Source organism: Microtus pennsylvanicus, chromosome 5 (assembly GCF_037038515.1).
Source record: "Microtus pennsylvanicus isolate mMicPen1 chromosome 5, mMicPen1.hap1, whole genome shotgun sequence".
NCBI lineage: Eukaryota > Metazoa > Chordata > Mammalia > Rodentia > Cricetidae > Microtus > Microtus pennsylvanicus.
The window spans coordinates 39882728-39903009 of NC_134583.1; the positions used below are offsets into that span (position 1 = coordinate 39882728).

The 20282-nt window shown below is 40.5% G+C and overlaps 1 pseudogene; it reads left to right on the forward strand.

Moving 5' to 3' along the window:
- Positions 1–6664: 6664 nt before the first annotated feature.
- The window catches only part of LOC142851245 (solute carrier family 7 member 12-like), a 61032-nt pseudogene continuing 47414 nt past the window's right edge, over positions 6665–20282 (forward strand).

The window sequence follows — 20282 nt, forward strand, 5'->3', positions numbered from 1 at the left end:
CTTGTTGAGTTCCTTGGGTTGTGATTTTCCTTCTATTACTTTTTGTAAGGCTGGATTTGTGGCTATGAATTGTTTAATTGTTTTTATCCTGGAATATTTTTTTCCCTATTGATGGTGAAAGAAAGCTTGTTTGTGTATAGTAGTATGGGCTTGCATCCATGGTCTCTTAGTTTCTGCACCACATCTATCCAAGACCTTTTGGTTTTCATAGAGAAATCAGTTGTAATTCTGATAGGTTTACCTTTATAAGTTACTTGACCTTTTTCCTTTTCAGCTTTTAATATTTTTTTCTTTATTCTATATTTTTGATTTGACTATTATATCACGAGGGGATTTTTTTTTACACAGTTTATTCAGTATTCTGTATGCTTCTTGTACCTTCATAGGAATATCCTTCTTTAGGTTGGTAAAGTTTTCTTCTATAATTTTGTTGAATATATTTTCTGGGCCTTTGAGCTGTAATTCTTGTCTTTCTTCTATCCCCATTATTCTTAGGATTGGTGTTTTTGTGGTGTCCCAGATTTCCTGGATGTTTTGTGATGAGAATTTTTTGGATTTGCTATTTTTTTATCTGTGCATTTATTTTCTCTTTAGTGTCTTCAGCATCTGAGATTTTTTTCTTCTGTCTCTTGTATTCTGTTGGTTAAACTTGTCTCTGTAGTCCCTGTTTGTTTGCCCAGATTTTCCATATCCAGCTGTCCCTCAATTTGTGTTTCCTTCCTTGCCTCCATTTCAGTTTTCAAGTCTTGAACTGTTTCCATTATCTGTTTGTTTTTTCTTGGTTTCCTAGGGTACCTTATAGGGGTTTTTCATTTCTTCAAACTTTTTGTTATTCTTCTCATCCATTTCTTTAAGGGAGTTTTTCACATCCTATTTATGGACTCTATCACTTTCATTAATGTTATATTTAATGTCTATTTCTTCTACTTTTTCTGGATTAGAGTGTCCAAGTCTTCCTGTTGTATATTCACTGAATTCTAGTGTTAGCATGTTGTTTTTCAGCTTGTTGTAGGAATCCTTGCATTTGTGCCTGCCCATATTTTCCTTCAAATGCTCTCAGATTCTGGTACAGAATCAGGGCCACTTGCTGGCCAGGGACCTCACAGACAAAAAGGCAGGCTTGCTGAGTGCAAGTTCAGTGAAACAAAGGAACTCCTGCACAATTGCACTCACCACTTTGTCCCCAGATCCTCATCCTGAAACCAGGCTAGATTGGGGGATCCTATGACCCTGCAGAAGGGAGAGGGTTCCTTGGAGCAAGCTGGGATGGGAGAAGAAGAGAAAGACAGTAGCCAGGGAGAAAAGCCTGCATTGAATGACCAGAAAGTTTAGGGGTTTGAAGGTGCCTGTGCTCCCTTTCCAGGGCATCTGCTGCTTGGTCAGGTACACACTCACCTCTTTGATGAATCTTCTGGTCAAGGCAGTTTCTTTATTCATTAACCAATAAAAGCAACAGAAGGACCTCCCACACAAAGAAAATGTTGGAAGATATATGTGGGAAATAAAACTCTCATTTACTGTTTCCTTCCTCCTAGGATTACCAAAACATTGTAAGATTAATTATAAGTGAATTAAAATATAATTACATCATTTTCTCCCTTCTTTATCTTTCCTCTAATCCATCTACCTTACCTTGTCTTGTTCCTTCTCAAAATCATGTCCCCTTTCATATAATACATATGTATGTACATGTATACGTGTGTGTGCAAATATATAAATACAACCTGCTTAGAGCATTTAGTGTTACTTACATTTATATGCTTTAAAGACTGACCAATTGGTGTTTAGCAACCAATATGGGATCTCAACCCCATTATTTCTCTTACTTTCAGCATCCCCTAGTTATACTTAGTTCTTTCCCTAGGGTTTGGGAACAATGATATTTCACCTTTGTATGTTAACATGTCAGTTGGTGGTGTTCTGTGTCAGGCCTTGTTTAGACAACCAGACTTTGATGTCATGTCATTTCTAGGAACCACAATCTTGCAGCAGATTTCCTGGTCTTCTGGCTCTTATAATCATTCTGTCTCCTCCTTTATGATGCTCCCTGAGCTTTAGGTACAGCATTTCTGCTGTATATTTATTAACTGGAGCCCCACAGCCCATGACCATTTGTTCTTTGAATTTTAACCAGTTTTGGTTTTGCATAATGATTTGTGACTAATTAAGAAAATGTTTAGCTGGGCGGTGGTGGCGCACACCTTTAATCCCAGCACTCAAGAGGCAGAGGCAGGAGGATCTCTGTAAGTTCGAGGCCAGCCTGGTCTACAAGAGCGAGTTCCAGGACAGGAACCAAAGGCTACAGAGAAACCCTGTCTCGAAAAATCCAAAAAAAGAAAAAAGAAAAGAAAAGAAAATGTTTAACATCTGTAGTGTAGAGCTGAGGGCAGCTTCCCACCGCCCAGCTCCCACATGGCTAGCTTTACCCAAAATAACAACACACAAATTGTATTCTTTTAAACACTGCCTGGCCCATTAGCTCTAGTCTCTTACTGGCTAATTTTCACATCTCGATCAACCCATTTCTAATAATCTGTGTAGCACCACGAGATGGTGGCTTACCGGAAATGATCTTAACTTGCATCCATCTTGGAGGGGAAAGCTATGGTAACTGCCTCACTTCCCTTCTTCCCAGCATTCTGTTCTGTCTACTCTGCCTACCTAATTTTCTGTCCTATCAAAGGCCAAGCAGTTTATTAATTAATCAATGAAAACAACAGATAGAAAGAAGACACTGCCATATCAAACATCAATCATTAGTTAAGGTTTGGCTTATAGTTTACTGTTATAGAGGAATTTTCTCACTCCTTCCTCTCTGATAACTCTTGTGTCTTGTTGAAATAAAAATAGCCATCATTGCTCATTCTTTGTCAGAGTGATACAAAAACACATCACTCTTCAATTAAAAAGTTCCAATAGTTACTACAACTAAATTTAAAATTCATTCTCTTTAAATCATAACATGAAAGGCTCACTTGTGGAACCTATATAATGATGACATATACTAATCCCTCAGACAAGTAAATTTAATATTTAATAACACTGAACATTCAGAGGATTGACATAGATATTTTCTCCTGTCTACTCACTGACAGCAAGGCCCCAATACTAAAGAAAACAGGTATACAAATTACTGAACATTGAGAAGTTGAGCTGCTGCCTATATAGAGCCTTCACACATAAGTTCTAGCACCTATGGTATTAGAAGGTATTAGTCATGTTACCAAAGGAGAAACATAAACACCAAACTAACCACAAACATTTTTAACGGGGCCCATGTGAGAGAACCAGCAAAAAGCTTTGGATCTCATGAGAAAAGGTTCACTGGTCAGCATAACCACAGTTGGTGTGCCTCAGAAAGGCAGACCCTGGAGGACCTCATGCTATTATTGAACATAGCTCTGCTTGTTGCCCTCATGGTCACCACATCCCTCATAATCCATGAGTTGTATGAAATCTCTAAAGGGATTTCTAGCCCCTTATTAGACATTGGTACTTAAAATAATATTGACTGACTTTTTCAAGGAATTGCTGCTGAAGTGGGTTAATGATTTAACGACCACCATTCAGAAATAATTTAGAGATGTAGATCATTAATAAACAAGCTTAGCATGTTTTCATTAATGACTTTAATGTAGAAAATCTTAGAGAAAATTTTACATTTAGGAAGTCACAGTTTTAATAGTTGAGCAAGAGACACACTGAGGTGAAGGAGCAAGACCAAATGGCAGCTCAGTTATTACTACCTGACATTTCTCTTTGCTAAAGATGTGATGCTGACCCAAGACCATAATTAATTTCTTGCCCCCCTTTTTTTCCTTGGATTCCCAGTATGATTTAATAAAAAAAACTGTTGACAAATGGCCATGTGTTCTAAGGATTTATAATAGAAATGTCTTATTTTATATATAAAAGTTCATATTTGTGATTCTTTTAAGATCTTTTATAAGGGGCTGGAGAGATGGCTCAGTGGTTAAGAGCATTGCCTGCTCTTCCAAAGGTCCTGAATTCAATTCCCGGCAACCACATGGTGGCTCACAACCATCTGTAATGAGGTCTGGTGCCCTCTTCTGGCCTGCAGACATACACAGACAGAATATTGTATACATAATAAATAAATATTTTAAAAAAAGATCTTTTATAAGATTGCCTTTTGAAATAGATAATAAAATTATTGAGCTTATTTTGTATTCATGAAGTGTGGCCTGGAAATAAAAGAATTGTCTGAGAAGAATATTTTATACTTACACTTTGTTAATCAATAATAAAGGAATAATTGCTTTTGGGTGAAGATGTGATGGTAGGGAAATTAATAGAAAAAAATGTTTAACTACTTCTGAGCTTATAAGAGAAACATATGATATGATTATATTGTAATTTCTGTGTAAAGATTTTAATTTGCTTTTGGAAAATATATAACTTGTGATTGTAATGCAATCTTTCCTTGCATTTTTGTTTTAGTAAGTATTAAAGGGATTAGAGAAAAAAAAAGAATAAAGAAAGATGATGTGTAAGGAAAGCATCAGGAAAGATAGAGAAAGAAAACATTCAGGAAGAAGTAGAAGGAGAACAACAGAAATGAGATAGAAGTAAAATATCAGGGAAGAAGTAAAAGGAAAATAACAGGGTAGAAGAACAGACTAGAGAAATAACATTAGGAGCAAGCAAGAAGAGAAAAATAAAATGAACTAAACTTTGTCCCTCACAAGAGTCTCCTGTGTATGTATACAATTGTGTAACTCCATCCCTCCTCTTCAGTTTCTCTTACTTCTCAGGGGAGGTCCCTTGTCCCCCTTAGAGATATAATCTGCTTTGCTGGTAATAGTGATGCAAAGTGCACCAGAATGATGGTGGCACAAAGCTTCTGGGAATAACTAACCAATATTTTCTTATATTTTTTAACTTTGAGTCTAATTTGTGATCAATTTTTGAGCAAGTTCCAGGGATTGTTGAGAGTAAAGTGTGCTCTTTATGAGTGTTTGGGCACAGTATTCTGTAGATGTTTCTTAGGTCCATTTGATTTAAGACATTGTTTAGCTCCGGTTTTTCTGTTTAGTTTCTGCCTAGATGACTGGTATATCTTTGAGAGTGGGATACTGAAGTCACCCACAACCATAGTATGTGGGTCCATAATCCCGCATGATCCATATGAGATTTTAGCTGTAGTAATTTTTTTATGAACTTCAGCAATGCTTAGAATTTTAACATCTTTTGATAGATGTTTCCTTTAACAAATAGTATTTCTCCTTATCTCTTCTGATTAGTTTTTGTTTGAAGTCCATATTGCGAGATATTAAAATAGCCATTTGTGTTTGCTTCATGGCTGTCCCCAGAGCAATTCATTGCAGATGGAAGTGATGATAGGCTAACAAACATGGAAAGGGCACTGAATATGGAGGTCTCTTAAATCATTTTTTTAAATTATTATCTAAGAGCATGAATGATGGCAGAGGCAGAACTAGGGTGTGCTGGGTCAAGTCATAGATACTGAGGAATCTTAAATAGCTGAAGATGAGCAGGTAGGAGGGACTGAGTGACGGAGATGAGCAGTGATGGTAATTCTACAGAGACCAGAATGGAGAAAGAAGGACAGAATAGCTTACTTTGCCACATCAAAAAAAAAATCTGTGGTCCATGAATAGTCACAAAGGAATGGAGATGATCTGCAAGGAATGTCCGAAAGAGGTAGCAAAAGAATATCTAGAGCAAGATTGAGTTACTGCCACATGTGGTTCCAAGTCCCAAGTGATGATGTTGGCTGGAAAGAAGGACTTACGTGGGAGATAACAGCAGTCCTAGGAGTACCCGATGGATGTCAGATGAGGGGAGGGAGGAGAGTACTAGTGTCCTACTTAGGCCACCACAAGTGCCATTGCTGTGAAGGCCCTGGAAAAGAGCAGATTTGCTGTCAGCAGGATGCCACAAAGGAATTGGTAATAGCTGAAAGAAATGGCTGAAGATGCCAGTGGATAAAGAACTAGAGGGACTCAAACTAGTTAGCATCAGGAGTGTTGACAGGATCCCAAGGGGATGGAGGTGGGATAAGGGGACCCCATGAGACCTCTATATCTTTTTTATTTTCTATAAAAACATCACTATCATTCATTAATACCTTAAGGTATATTTTTTTCAGAATGAGATAAATGTTTGTTCAGTATTTCAAGGTACTGGCCCTTGAATAAACCTGATATCCTTCTCACTGACTCTCTTCAGCTCTAATAGTGTTGGAAAATGAAGCAGATGAACCACTCCCTCCACAGGCTAAACCTTACATTTTAACTTAGGAGGAGTCACTAATTTAACCAATGGCATTTGTGTTTTGAAAAACTTTCAACAGAGCTGGAGATGCATTAATAAAACATTCACTTAGCATGGATGAAAGCTTTGATTCAATCTCCAACATCAAATAAAATAATTATTAACATGAAATACATTTACTGTGGTCTCAAGAATAAGTCAGAAAACATGAGGGCAGTTCACAAGTTAATTGTTTACAACTCAAACTCAAAAATAAACATCTTGTGAAACAGATGATAAAGCTTAGTTAAGAGTATATTTTGATTTAGGGAGTCTTGCATGAGTTGGAGGAGGTGTGGCGGTTGCAGTCCATATGAGATTTTAAATTCATTTGGGAAGATTTGAGAAAAAAAAAGAATAGAAAAGCATGGGACTCTTGAGGGCCATAGGATTTTTCTATGGAAACATTCTTATTTAGTGTCATGACAGGGGCAGGAATCTTTGTGTCTCCTAAAGGGGTTTTGCAATACTCTTCACAGAACATCCCTGTTTCCCTGAGTATATGGGCCACTGCTGCCCTGCTAAAAATGTTGAATTCTCTCTGTCTTGCAGAGCTAGCAACTACATCAGCCTGGAAAACTTCAAACTGATTTTTGAGAAGATTGTTATCAGCCTGGAGAACTTCAAACTGATTCTTGAGAAGATTGTTGTCATTCTCAATTGTTTTTAAGCGTTCAATCTCTGCCTTAAGAATCCTGGATTCGTCTTGTAAAGACTTTATCATATTTCTATTATCAAACCATTTGGTGCCAATGAAAACTACGAATCCCAGAAGGATCCATAGATGTGGGGTGATAGACACCTCTTGTAAAATCTCCCACATGGTACAATTAAAAAAAACTGTTAAATTCTTGAACAGTAATGTGTTCAGACATTTTATTTATAAAAGAAAATTTTTTTACCTGCAATGATCGGTTCCTGCCAGTGGTGGTCTCTGTGTTTTTGGAGCCTGTCCTAGAACTAGCTCTTGTAGACCAGGCTGGCCTCGAACTCACAGAGATCCGCCTGTCTCTGCCTCCCAAGTGCTGGAATTAAAGGCGTGTGCCACCACCATCCAGCCAAGTCACTTTGTATCAGACCAAATCTGCCACTGTGGCAGCTTTTGTTGCAAAACCGCAGGTACTTGAGCTTCTGCTAATTCAGGCAGTGGGGTTCCGCTGCAAAACTTAGCCAAGGCAGGCAGAATGGGCCTGTGTGGCTGAGTATGTCTCAGACTCGGCACTGGGGCCGGAGTCAGGAACTGAAAAACAGCACCCGGGAGGGTGCTGTGTTAGCTAGCGGGCTACCCGCTTGAGTCGGGGGCAAAATAGCCCGACGTTGGAAGCCAAAATGTAACGGTGTAAAGGAATGCAGACAGATTGTAAAAATATATATATCTATAGCTTTAATGTAGAAATAGACTTACAGAACCATCGTTCCCGCGGAGATCAGGAAAGCAGAAGAGACAGCTGGGAGCACTCTCGCCAAATTTATAGGCAGACATTAGCCCAAGGCGAACACGCCCCCCAAGGGGTGGGACTTATCCCTACATCTCCCCTTTTTGTCTAAATAAGACAGAACCAAACCAAATACAACTATATACAATAACAACAAATAATAAATATAACAAACAATATTGATAACAAAAGTTTTGCTAAACATTCTATCTCAAGGAGTCCAAATAATGTAGAGAGTAACTACAATTATATAATCTTCAACTCAGTGAGTGCAGCACCCTATTATTGCCTAAAAAGATTACTTGGATCCTCTGTTGCTTTCCTCAATGTTTGGATAAATATGTTTTTATATTCCTTGGGACTACGTACTCAAAGCTTACTAATAGCAAGTTGTCTAATCCAACCTTTCTATTCTGGGTGCCCAGCTCCAGCGCTACCAAAGAAATGTCTGGCTTTGGCTGTATTGTGGTCACTAGGAATTCTCAGTTTAATACTATCAATAGTTTCATGAAGATGGCTCTTCTTTGCTTCATTTCTCTAACTGGGATTGTACTGTTAGTGATTGGGAAAAGAGAGAATGTGTCCAGGTTTGGGAATGCTTTGGACGCTGAATTTCCTCATGCCTCAGAAATTGCAGAAGCCATTCTCCAAGGGTCTTTTGCATATTCAGGATCATCACTTCTGTTCACCATAGCAGGTGAATCCAGTCATGAAAATATCTGGTAACTTGCAAAAGAGTTTGCTTAGGATTTTTGTGGAATGATAACAATGGTTGTTTCTTGCTCTGTAACAAAATTTGATTTTCTCTGCACTATATACTCATCACTAAACCTCCCTATGTTGTCTTTCAGATAAATGGAATGGAATAAAATGGCATGTTCCTCAGGTTCTTTTTCATTTAGAATTTTGTTTTCAAATATAAATTAATATTTTCCATATTCTCAAACTTCATTATATTTGAAAGCACTTGTGGTAGTATTTTTCAAAAACTTAATTAAATAAGAAATATACAAATAAATTCATTTTCAAATGAAAAAGATGAGCCAACTTCAATTGAAAATTTCCATTATTTTATCATTATTCATGAAGTCTAGTTTTTATATTGAAAGATGGAAAATATCAAGAAAAATTATTTCTTGTTCTTCTTTCTAAGGACTTCCTTGCTTATTTCAATTTTTGAATTTTTTGATAAAGTTTTAATGCTTAATATGTGCATTGTTCCCTATTGCAATATAAAGACGCCCTTTATCTTGATATTATTTTTGATTTTTCTGGAATTCTAGCTTATGATCTTAGTGCCATTGTGCAGCAACTCTTTCATCTGTTCTTTTATGATAGATCTCTGTGCTACAACCTACAATGCTTCAGTATAAGAGATTCGACAATAATTTACTGTTTTCTAAGTGAACTCTTTGCTGTTGGCCACCTAAGCATAAAATTTAAAGTGTTTTAAAATGTTGGGTTTCCATTGTTTATAATTTATTTCTTTTATACTGAGGCATGTCCTATTATGTCAAATTAAGGGATTAAATTTTTCTAGAGCCCTTCTTTTCCCATATATTTATCTGCCCCTTCTGATTAATTGTGGACTAAACAGTAGATTTAAGGCATCTAATCAAATATAATTCAATAAACTTATTCACTGACTGCCTGTTATATGCTATAATGTAATTAGTCTAAACAGTACAGATACAGCACTTAACAAGCTCAAACCATCATGATATTTAGACTCCATTGTGTGACTGTGAGGTATTTATTCCTCTCCTCATTACTGAGAATGAAATTCCTTGGAGGATTGGCTGCATTCTGCTTGTATATTGAAGTCTCAATTTTGTTCTTCTTTGTATTCACTGTAACTTTTCTATCTTGTTCAGGGAAACTGATAAGAAAGATTCTGAGTTACAGTTTTGATTTTGGTTCAAGTTTTAATTATTTGTCAACATTTGAAGGTTTCTTAAGGAATTTTTAAAGTAGATTTGCATATCTTATAATATTTTACGTCCAGAAACTTGAGCTATATGCAACTACCAACTGTTCTAAGTTCTACTAACATTTCTAAAGTTCTTTTTCTTCCTTTCTCTAGAATTGTGCATTTAGAGGATAATACCCCAATATCACACATACAAGTATGTGCACACATAGATGCACACACAAGCAAACACACACACTCATGGAGCGAGAGAGATAACTAAAAGTATAAAAAGTTTTCATTTTTGCCAAGTATTTATTGCTAAAGAATTTGTCTTTTTATTCCTACATACATTTTCTTCTATAGATACATAATTCCTTTTATAAAACTGTCCTATGCTGTTATGTATTAGAAACATCTTTTATTTTCATATTTTATAATTTCATGTAATGTGCATGAGAAGCTGCATGTAATTACTTATCAGAAGCTACAAGATTAGTGGCTGGAGCAATGATTCAGCAGTCGAGAGCACTGGCTGCTCTCCCAGAGGACCATGCTCAATATCCATCATCCACATGTTGGCTCACAGCTGACTGTAACTCCAGGTTTAGGGGGTCTGACACCCTCTTTGAGCCTCCTTATGCACAGGATGTACATGACACAGATATACATACAGCAAAACTTTGCCTTCACAGACTCTGGATATACGTGGTGCACAGATATGCATACAGGCAAAACACTGATACACATAAAATAAAATTAAGTCTCAAAAAATTAAACAATATATAAAACTTTGGGTTTCCATTTTTCTCTTAATCCTAAGAAATATATTTCTGACTCAATAATATAAAACTACATGTTTTCTAGAGCATTTTATGCTTTCATTTTTTTAACAGTTATTCTTCCTCTGATTTTTCCTCCTGGGTGCTGTTTTCAATGTGGTTCTCACTGAACCACTTGTAGCTCTCACATAACTCTGCTCTGGTCATACCTTTAGATTTCCCTAGAGGAAGTTCTCTGCTACATTCTCTAGAAAGATACTCTGGTTTGCAAGTGATTCCTAGGAAGTAGATACCTTCATAAAATTAAAGGGCACTGTTATTCTAGCAGTGATAGGGAATACGATATTGATCAGTACGGTAATTAATACTGTTAACTGACAAGATCTGGAGTTATGTAGGAGGCAAGTCTCTACACTCATCTGTGAAGACTTAAATAGATTAGGTTAATCAAAAAAGATTCATCTTAATTGTGGATGGTATCATCCAATTGGTTGGGGTCCTCAAATTAAAAAAAAAGGGGGGGGAGAAAGAAATCTAAGCACTGACATTCATTCTGATAAGAAAGATGAGAAGAGTTAACATTTTCTATACTTTTGGTTAAGAATAGGACATCATTTGTTTTTCATCTGTAAATCCCCCTCAACTCCTCCATTCCCATTGTCTAGAAATGCAAATAGAAACAGATGAGTTCTCACCTTATCTGTTCCACTTCCATATCTCTGCTTGCTCATGATCCTTAGTCCATCAGCAAACATCCCAACATCGCACCCACCAATAATGACAGAAGTGAAAATGTTTTTGTACATTCTATAAACCTAAGAAATTAGATCTGGACCCAAATTCTGAGAGCATTGTTATGTACCTGCATTCTTTGTCTTACAGTGGTGGTAGTGGTACACACCATTAATCCTAACACTTGGGAGGCAGAGACAGGCAGGTATATGTGAGTGTGAGGCAAGCCTATTCTACAGAATGAGTTCAAGGACCATGAGTTTACACAGAGAAACCCTATCTCTAAACAACAAAATAGAATGTGGATTGTGCTAATGCAGAAAATTGCATTATAACTTTCCTCCCTTACCAGCTTCATCATATTTCACCAGGACACCTTCACATTCTGTTGTCACTGCTGGATATAAATCAGCTTTTTTATTCTAAGGTTTGCCACATGTAGTCAAAGAATAGAAAAAAACAGGTCTATATCACAGTGCCCTACTGGATGGAGTTCCCAGCTATATTAGCCATATATTAACATTGCTTATAACACAATTCATGGATCTTCATGGATTTTGTTTTATGGATTATGCAGTGGTGCTTTGACAAATTTAATTGGTCATGTGTCAATAAAATTATTGCCATATATCTAAGTTCTTACATTGGAGGTAGAATATAGAGTATTAAGCACCATTCTTTTTTTAGACTTGTGACTGACTTCTGCCTGCCTGTGTATTGGTATCTGTACCATCAATGTATATATTTCAGCAACAGAAAGCAAATACTCAAATTCAATTATGATGGAACTATCATTAGAGCAATTTTATTCACTCTTCAGTTGTAGAACCAATTATTCTGTTTCTATGATATGACTAGGGGTGACTTTCACAAACTTTCTTTTATTTTCAGTGCAGGATTTTAGAAAATACCAGATTTCAGGTAAAATATGTGTAGGCCAATACCAAAATCAAAGTAAGTAAATGGAGAGGCAATAATATTGGACTATTTCTTTACAAAGAAAGTTGAACAAAGGTTAAAAACTTATAGCAATGAACTTGTTTTGTAGGAGAAATAAAAAATCCCTCTGAAACAATTCCAAAATCTCTGATTTCTGGTATATCTACTGTGGCTGTGTTATACATATTGACTAATGTATCCTACCTGGCAGTTTTGTCACCTCAGGAAATCATCTCTTCAGGTATGTGTAAGTATAATAATACACACACATATACGTATACACACATGCTCCCAGATGTACGCCCACATGCACACATACAACATCATCTGTGCATATAAACACAAGCACATACACACACACACCATGCTTCTGCATGCATGCATACCTATACCTACACACATATGCAAGTCTGTACTTACACAAGAGAATGGGTTTGTATACAGTCACACATGTCACACACACACACACTAATGTTGGGTGCATATATGGACACACATTCACATCTGTGTGTACACACACAATTTTCCAAGGACATGAACACACACAAATGTTTTCATGCATGTACAAACTAAGGTACATGTGCAAATATAACACACAAAGGAAACAATGTGACTTTCCTACTCAGAACGACATTTTAATTATCCTACATACAGATACACCATGCTCTAAAGAATTTATCATTACCAGAACAGATTCATTCTTCTCTGCCTGTCTATCATGATGGCTGGATAGATTCAGCCTCAATTACAAGCCTATCTTCTGTCTGTAATAGTAGTGACTCTAATCATGTACTCATTGAGTCAAAATGTTTTGTGAAATACAAATATAATTATTTCCTGGAGAGTATTAAATATAGTTTAAAATGGAATGGAATGACTTCACTCAAGGATGGTATTAATGATACCTCTGATGAATACACACTTTGAGTTTTATACCAGAAATGTCCAATACAAAGAAAAGTTAACACTTCACTTTTGGAACACACAGACAAAAATTCTAGGCTCTTAACCATTTGTTGGAGATGTGAAGCAAGTAGTCAAACTGCTACCTCATCAAAAGCCCATGCAAAATACTAACCTGATATAAATTAACTTTATTATGACTTTATTTTAACTATGGTTTATAAAAATATTTAAGAACATGATTTGTATCAATTTTATAGCATATTGGAATATTCTTTTGTTTGGTTTTTCAAGACAAGGTTTCTCTGTAGCTTTGGAGCATGTCCTGGAACTTGCTCTTGTAGACCAGGCAGGCCTCAAATTCAAAGAGATCCACCTGCCTCTACCTCCCAAGTGCTGTGATTTAAGGCATGTGTCACAACTCCGTGGCTTGGAATATTTTTTATATTCCTTATATCAGGCATACCACTTAAGAATTTATTTTGCTCTACTATAAAGATGCTCTCTATATGGCATCTTTAATTCATGCCGTAAGTACTTGAATAACTATTTCACTTAACTATTGGTTCTTGAGACAGACTGTATAGGATAGGTCCAGCTGAGCACATCTGTTCTTTGTAAAATTATTAACATGTCTGTAGCCTGCTGTAGTTTAGAAGACTACTATCTTCAGGCTGCTCAAGAACTCTGGACTACACCCTAGAAGTTAATTCTGGTCCTTTGCAAAAGCAAATCCCAAGCTAGCTTTGTGTGTGCAATGACTATATTCAGGTAAAATTTGATATTAGGAAAAAACAAGGAACCTAGATGGATAATATGAGAGCCATGGACCATGATACATGTCAGAACCCCAGAAAACAGGAACAGAAAGAGGATGAGAAACTAAATAATACCCATGAAGAATGAATGGATAACCTGCAGGGAGCCCTTTAGCTGGAAAAAGACAGCTGTAAGATAAGTGAGGTTTGCCCAGTCCTCGGGGCGGCCGGGCGGGCTGCACTTCCTTTGTTTCTGTGGCCTGCCTGCACCAAGGAGGGTAGGCGCTTTGTTTGCGAGCTGCCCAACCAGCACGGAGGCCTGATCTCTCGGCCCCAGGAGAACCAGCGTTGGGGTGAGTTTCTGGCCCGCGGCGCCAGCCAGGGACAGGGATCTCGGGGGTCCCTAGGCCTCCTGTCTTTCTTGGGCTCTCTGCAGGACCTCTATTCCCTGGTTACTGCCTCTTTCTTCCTGGCCCACCCAGCTTCCGTCCAGAGCCCTCCCCAATTGCCCCCCCCTGCCCTCTTTTGGCTCGTGGCATTGGGAGCTGGGTCCCAGTCCTCGGGGCGGCCGTGCGGGCTGCACTTCCTTTGTTCCGGTGGCCTGCCTGCACCAAGGAGGGTAGGCGCTTTGTTTGCGAGCTGCCCAACCAGCACGGAGGCCTGATCTCTCGGCCCCAGGAGAACCAGCGTTGGGGTGAGTTTCTGGCCCGCGGCGCCAGCCAGGGACAGGGATCTCGGGGGTCCCTTGGCCTCCTGTCTTTCTTGGGCTCTCTGCAGGACCTCTATTCCCTGGGTACTGCCTCTTTCTTCCTGGCCCACCCAGCTTCCGTCCAGAGCCCTCCCCACTTGCCCCCCCTGCCATCTTTTGGCGCGTGGCATTGGGAGCTGGGTCCCAGTCCTCGGGGCGGCTGGGCGGGCTGCACTTCCTCTGGTTCGGTGGCCTGCCTGCACCAAGGAGGGTAGGCGCTTTGTTTGCGAGCTGCCCAACCAGCATGGAGGCCTGATCTCTCGGCCCCAGGAAAACCAGCGTTGGGGTGAGTTTCTGGCCCGCGGCGCCAGCCAGGGACAGGGATCTCGGGGGTCCCTTGGCCTCCTGTCTTTCTTGGGCTCTCTGCAGGACCTCTATTCCCTGGGTACTGCCTCTTTCTTCCTGGCCCACCCAGCTTCCGTCCAGAGCCCTCCCCAATTGCCCCCCCCCTGCCCTCTTTTGGCTCGTGGCATTGGGAGCTGGGTCCCAGTCCTCGGGGCGGCAGGGCGGGCTGCACTTCCTTGGTTTCGGTGGCCTGCCTGCACCAAGGAGGGTAGGCGCTTTGTTTGCGAGCTGCCCAACCAGCACGGAGGCCTGATCTCTCGGCCCCAGGAGAACCAGCATTGGGGTGAGTTTCTGGCCCGCGGCGCCAGCCAGGGACAGGGATCTCGGGGGTCCCTTGGCCTCCTGTCTTTCTTGGGCTCTCTGCAGGACCTCTATTCCCTGGGTACTGCCTCTTTCTTCCTGGCCCACCCAGCTTCCGTCCAGAGCCCTCCCCACTTGGCCCCCCCTGCCCTCTTTTGGCGCGTGGCATTGGGAGCTGAGTCCCAGTCCTCGGGGCGGCCGGGCGGGCTGCACTTCCTCTGGTTCGGTGGCCTGCCTGCACCAAGGAGGGTAGGCGCTTTGTTTGCGAGCTGCCCAACCAGCATGGAGGCCTGATCTCTCGGCCCCAGGAAAACCAGCGTTGGGGTGAGTTTCTGGCCCGCGGCGCCAGCCAGGGACAGGGATCTCGGGGGTCCCTTGGCCTCCTGTCTTTCTTGGGCTCTCTGCAGGACCTCTATTCCCTGGTTACTGCCTCTTTCTTCCTGGCCCACCCAGCTTCCGTCCAGAGCCCTCCCCAATTGGCCCCCCCCTGCCCTCTTTTGGCTCGTGGCATTGGGAGCTGGGTCCCAGTCCTCGGGGCGGCCGGGCGGGCTGCACTTCCTTGGTTTCGGTGGCCTGCCTGCACCAAGGAGGGTAGGCGCTTTGTTTGCGAGCTGCCCAACCAGCACGGAGGCCTGATCTCTCGGCCCCAGGAGAACCAGCGTTGGGGTGAGTTTCTGGCCCGCGGCGCCAGCCAGGGACAGGGATCTCGGGGGTCCCTTGGCCTCCTGTCTTTCTTGGGCTCTCTGCAGGACCTCTATTCCCTGGGTACTGCCTCTTTCTTCCTGGCCCACCCAGCTTCCGTCCAGAGCCCTCCCCACTTGGCCCCCCCTGCCCTCTTTTGGCGCGTGGCATTGGGAGCTGGGTCCCAGTCCTCGGGGCGGCCGGGCGGGCTGCACTTCCTCTGGTTCGGTGGCCTGCCTGCACCAAGGAGGGTAGGCGCTTTGTTTGCGAGCTGCCCAACCAGCACGGAGGCCTGATCTCTCGGCCCCAGGAGAACCAGCGTTGGGGTGAGTTTCTGGCCCGCGGCGCCAGCCAGGGACAGGGATCTCGGGGGTCCCTTGGCCTCCTGTCTTTCTTGGGCTCTCTGCAGGACCTCTATTCCCTGGGTACTGCCTCTTTCTTCCTGGCCCACCCAGCTTCCTTCCAGAGCCCCCCCTTCGCCCCCCCCCCCCCTCTTTTGCGTCCAGGCGGGCTGCAGTTCCTTTGCTTCTGTGGCCTGCCTGCACCCAGCAGGGTAGGCTCTTTGTTTGCGAGCTGCCCAACCAGCATGGAGGCCTGATCTCTCGGCCCCAGGAGAACCAGCAGTGGGGAGAATCAGCATTGGGACGAGCCAGGGTTGGGCACGGAGACCTGATTCCTTGGTGCCAGGAGAGCCAACATTGGGGAGGCCGCGTTGGGTAGGCAAGGAGACCTGATCTGGTAAAAGAAGATCCATAAGGGAGTATTTGGAAGAAGAGATGGGCAGACACCAAGGCAAGAATTCGCCCAACAAACTGAAAAGCAACATGAAGCCACCAGAAACCAGCGACCTCACAACGGAAGGACATGAACACCTTAATCAAGAAGGAGAAAAGATTGACTTCATGAAAGTTATTGACGCCCTTAAACAGCATGTAAAAAACGCCCTTATAGAAATGGATGAGAAATATAACAGAAAGTTTGAAGAATTGAATAAATCAGTGAATGATACCCTAGAAAACCAAGGAAAAACAATCAAACAGATAATGGAAACAGTTCAAGACTTGAAAACAGAAATAGAGGCAAAGAAGAAAACACAAACAGAGGGCCGGCTGGACATGGAAAATCTAGGTAAACGAATAGAGACTACAGAAACAAGCATAACCAGCAGAATACAAGAGATAGAAGAAAGACTCTCAGATTCTGAAGATACCATAGAGAAAATAAACACACTGATCAAAGAAAACAGCAAGTCCAACAAACTCTCATCACAAAACATTCAGGAAATATGGGACACAATAAAAAGACCAAACCTAAGAATAATAGGAGTAGAAGAAGGAGAAGAAGTGCAGCTCAATGGTCCAGAAAATATATTTAATAAAATTATAGAAGAAAACTCTCCCAACCTAAAGAAAGATATACCTATGAAGGTGCAAGAAGCATACAGAACACCAAATAGGCTGGATCAAAAAAAAACATCCCCTCGCCATATAATCATCAAAACACAAAGCATTCAGAATAAGGAAAAAATATTAAGAGCGGCAAAGGAAAAAGGCCAAATTACTTACAAAGGTAAACCTATCAGACTTACACCTGACTTTTCCATGGAAACCATGAAAGCCAGAAGGTCCTGGATAGATGTACTGCAGAAACTGAGAGACCATGGATGCAAGCCCAGATTACTATACCCAGCCAAGCTTTCGTTCACTATAAATGGAGAAAATAAAATTTTCCAGGATAAAAACAAATTCAAACAATATGCAGCCACAAATCCAGCCTTACAGAAAGTAATAGAAGGAAAATCACTAACCAAGGAGTCCAATAATGACCACAATAACTCAGGCATCTAGAGACCCTTCATCAACACAAACCAAAGAAGGGATACACACAAACTCTACGACTAAAAAAAAAGGACCGGAGTTAACAACCACTGGTCATTAATATCACTTAATGTCAATGGGCTCAACTCACCTATAAAAAGGCACAGGCTAAGAGATTGGATAAGAAAACAGGATCCAACATTCTGCTGTTTACAAGAAACACACCTCAACCACAAAGACAGGCACCTACTCAGAGTAAAGGGTTGGGAAAAGGCCTATCAAGCAAATGGACCTAAGAAACAAGCAGGTGTGGCCATACTAATCTCTAACAAAGTTGACTTCAAACTTAAATCAAACAGAAGAGATGGAGAGGGGCATTTTATATTCATAACAGGAACAGTTCATCAGGATGAAGTCCCAATCCTGAACATCTATGCCCCTAATATAAAAGCACCCACGTACATAAAAGAAACATTGCTAAAATTCAAGGCAGCCATCAAACCGCACACACTAATAGTAGGAGACTTCAACACTCCTCTCTCACCAATGGACAGGTCAATCAGACAGAAACCTAGCAGAGAAATAAGACAATTAATGGAGGTAATGAAACAAATGGACTTAACAGACATCTATAGAACATTCCACCCAAATAGGAAAGAATACACCTTCTTCTCTGCAGCTCATGGAACCTTCTCGAAAATCGACCACATAGTCGGTAACAAAGCAAACATCCACAGTTACAAAAAAGTATTACTAACCACCTGTGTCTTATCAGATCACCATGGATTAAAGTTAGAATTCAACAACAAGGCTACCCCCGGAAAGCCCACAAAGTCATGGAAACTGAACAGCCAGCTACTGAACCATACCTGGATTAAGGAAGAAATAAAGAAAGAAATTAAAGTCTTCCTGGAATTCAATGAAAATAAAGAAACAACATACTCAAATTTATGGGACACTATGAAAGCAGTCCTAAGAGGAAAGTTCATAGCACTTAGTGCCCACTTAAAGAAAACAGAGAAAGCTCACATTGGAGACCTAACAGCCCACCTGAAAGCTCTAGAAAAAAAAAGAAGCAGACTCACCTAGGAGGAGTAGGAGACTGGAAATAATCAAACTGAGGGCTGAAATCAAAAAAATAGAAACACAGAGAACAATCCAAAGAATCAATGAAACAAAAAGCTGGTTCCTGGAGAAAATCAATAAGATTGACAAACCCCTATCCAAACTAATCAAACGGCAGAGAGAGAATTTGCAAATTAATAAGATCAGAAATGAAAAGGGGGACATAACCACAGACATAGAGGAAATTCAGAGAATCATTAGATCTTACTACAAAAGCCTATATGCCACAAAACTGGAAAATGTAAAGGAAATGAATACTTTCTTAGATAAATATCATTTACCAAAGTTAAATCAGGACCAGGTGAACAATCTAAATAGACCTGTTAGTCGCGAAGAATTAGAAGAGGTTATCAAAAACCTCCCTACCAAAAAAAGCCCAGGACCAGATGGTTTCAACGCAGAATTCTACCAGAACTTCCAAGAAGACCTAATACCTATGCTCCTTAATGTATTTCACAATATAGAAACAGAAGGGTCATTACCAAATTCCTTTTATGAAGCTACAGTTACTCTGATACCAAAACCACACAAAGACTCAACCAGGAAAGAGAATTACAGGCCAATCTCACTCATGAATATCGATGCAAAAATCCTCAACAAAATACTGGCAAACCAAATCCAAGAACACATCCGAAAAATTATCCACTATGATCAAGTAGGCTTCATTCCTGAGATGCAGGGCTGGTTCAACATACGAAAATCTATCAATGTAATCCAGAATATAAATAAACTGAAAGAAAAAAACCATATGATCATTTCATCAGATGCTGAAAAAGCATTCGACAAAATTCAACATCCATTTATGTTAAAAGTCTTGGAGAGATTAGGGATACAAGGGTCATACCTAAATATAATAAAAGCTATATACAGCAAGCCGACAGCTAACATCAAATTAAACGGAGAGAAACTCAAAGCCATCCCGCTTAACTCAGGAACACGACAAGGCTGTCCACTTTCGCCATACCTCTTCAATATAGTGCTGGAAGTTCTAGCAATAGCAATAAGACAACATAATGGGATCAAGGGGATTCGAATTGGAAAGGAAGAAGTTAAACTTTCGTTATTCGCAGATGATATGATAGTGTACATAAGCGACCCCCAAAACTCCACCAAAGAACTTTTACATCTGATACACCTTTAGTAATGTGGCAGGATACAAGATCAACTCCAAAAAATCATTCGCCCTCTTATACACAAAGGATAGGGAAGCAGAGAGGGAAATCAGAGAAGCTTCTCCATTCACGATAGCCACAAATAGCATAAAATATCTTGGGGTAAACCTAACCAAGGAAGTGAAAGATCTATTTGACAAGAACTTTAAGGCATTGAAGAAAGAAATTGATGAGGATACCAAAAAATGGATGGACATCCCTTGCTCTTGGATTGGGAGGATCAACATAGTAAAAATGGCAATTCTACCTAAGGCAATTTATAGATTCAATGCAATCCCCATCAAGGTCCCATCAAAATTCTTTACAGATCTGGAGAGGACAATAATCAACTTTATATG